Raw genomic sequence first — 2,636 nt, forward strand, 5'->3', positions numbered from 1 at the left:
AGATCACTTGAGATCAGGAGTTCAAGACCAGGCTGGCCAACATGGTGAAACTCCATCTCTACTAAAAATACAAAAATTAGCCGGGTGTGGTGGCTATAATCCCAGTGCCTGTAACCCCAGCTACTCGGGAGGCTGAGGCATGGCACGAGAATCGCTTGAACCTGGGAGGTAAAGGTTGCAGTGAGCTGAGATTACACCACTGCACTACAGCCTGGGTGACAGAGCGAGACTCCGTCCCCCCCAAAAAGAAAAATATCTACCCTCTGCATCAGAAATCTCAAATTTAGGAATTTTTTCAGAAATAAATGATTTCTGAGTAAATGATTCGCTGTCAGGAACTGAAACACGACATTGGTGGAGGAGAACGGTTTGATTCTTTGACAGATCTTGTGGAGCATTACAAGAAGAATCCTATTGTGGAAACATTGGGTACAGTACTACAACTCAAGCAGCCCCTTAACACGACTCGTATAAATGCTGCTGAAATAGAAAGCAGAGTTCGAGAACTAAGCAAATTAGCTGAGACCACAGATAAAGTCAAATAAGGCTTTTGGAAAAAATTTGAGACACTGCAACAACAGGAGTGCAAACTTCTCTACAGCTGAAAAGAGGGTCAAAGGCAAGAAAACAAAAACAAAAATAGATGTTAAAAACATCCTGCCCTTTGATCATATCAGGGTTGTTCTACATGACGGTGATCCCAATGAGACTGTTTCAGATTACATCAATGCAAATATCATCATGCCTGAATTTGAAACCAAGTGCAACAATTCAAAGCCCAAAAAGAGTTACATTGCCACACAAGGCTGCCTGCAAAACACAGTGAACGACTTTTGGCGGATGGTGTTCCAAGAAAACTCTGGAGTGATTGTCATGACAATGAAAGAAGTGGAGACAGAGGAAAGAGTAAACGTGTCAAACACTGGCCTGATGAGTATGCTCTAAAAGAATATGGCGTCATGCTTGTTAGGAACGTCAGAGAAAGCGCTGCTCATGACTATACACTAAGAGAACTTAAACTTTCAAATGTTGGACAAGGGCATATGGAGAGAACAGTCTGGCAATACCACTTTCGGACCTGGCCGGACCACAGAGTGCTCAGCAACCCTGGGGGTGTGCTGGACCTCCCGGAGAAGGTGCACCATAAGCGGGAGAGCACCATGGATGCAGGGCTGGTCGTGGTGCACTGCAGTGCTGGAATTGGCCGGACAGGGATGGTCATTGTGATTGATATTCTTATTGACATCATCAGAGAGAAAGGTGTTGACTGCGACATTGATGTTCCCCAAACCATCCAGATGGTGTGGTCTAAGAGGTAAGGGATGGTCCAGACAGAAGCACTGTACCAATTTATCTATATGGTGGTCCAGCATTATATTGAAACACTACAGCTCAGGATTGAACAAAAGCAGAAAAGCAAGAGGAAAGGGCAGGAATATATAAATATTAAGCATTCTCTAGCGGACCAGATGAGTGGAAATCAGAGCCCCCTCCCACCTTATACTCCAAAGCCACCCTGTGCAGAAATGAGAGAAGACAGTGCTAGAGTCTGTGAAAACGTGGGCCTGATGCAACAGCAGAAAAGTTTCAGATGAGAAAACCTGCCAAAACTTCGGCACAGAAATAGATGTGGACTTTCACCCTCTCCCTAAAAAGATCAAGAACAGATGCAAGAAAGTTTATGTGAAGACAGAATTTGGATTTTGAAGGCTTGTATTGTGGTTGACTATTTTTTGATAAGCAAAATTTGAAACCATTTAAAGACCACTGTATTTTAACTCAACAATACTTGCTTCCGAATTACTCATTGCCTCAGATAAGAAGAAATCATCTCCACAATGTAGACATTATATTTTATAGAATTTTGTTTTAAATTGAGGAAGCAGTTAAATTGTGTGCTATACCTAGGCAATACAATTCAGGACATAGGCGTGGGCAAAGACTTCATGTCTAAAACACCAAAAGCAATGGCAACACAAGCCAAAATTGACAAATGGGATCTAATTAAACTAAAGAGCTTCTGCACAGCAAAAGAAACTACCATCAGAGTGAACAGGCAACCTACAGAATGGGAGAAAATTTTTGCAACCTACTCATCTGACAAAGGGCTAATATCCAGAATCTACAATGAACTCAAACAAATTTACAAGAAAAAAACAAACAACGCCATCAAAAAGTGGGCGAAGGACATGAACCATGAACAGACATTTCTCAAAAGAAGACATTTATGCAGCCAAAAAAAACATGAAAAAATGCTCATGATCACTGGCCATCAGAGAAATGCAAATCAAAACCACAATGAGATACCATCTCACACCAGTTAGAATGGCCATCATTAAAAAGTCAGGAAACAACAGGTGCTGGAGAGGATGTGGAGAAATAGGAACACTTTTACACTGTTGGTGGGACTGTAAACTAGTTCAACCATTGTGGAAGTCAGTGTGGCGATTCCTCAGGGATCTAGGACTAGAAATACCATTTGACCCAGCCATCCCATTACTGGGTATATACCCAAAGGACTATAAATCATGCTGCTATAAAGACACATGCACACGTATGTTTATTGCGGCACTATTCACAATAGCAAAGACTTGGAACCAACCCAAATGTCCAACAATGATAGACTGGATTAAGAA

General features: G+C 41.9%; 1 pseudogene; it reads left to right on the plus strand.

Annotated features, from left to right (window-relative positions):
- Positions 1-347: 347 nt before the first annotated feature.
- LOC129492186 (tyrosine-protein phosphatase non-receptor type 11-like) lies at positions 348-1,802 on the plus strand (annotated as a pseudogene).
- The last annotated feature ends 834 nt before the right edge of the window (positions 1,803-2,636 follow it).

The sequence above is a fragment of the Symphalangus syndactylus genome, chromosome 10, assembly GCF_028878055.3.
Source record: "Symphalangus syndactylus isolate Jambi chromosome 10, NHGRI_mSymSyn1-v2.1_pri, whole genome shotgun sequence".
NCBI classification, from domain to species: domain Eukaryota; kingdom Metazoa; phylum Chordata; class Mammalia; order Primates; family Hylobatidae; genus Symphalangus; species Symphalangus syndactylus.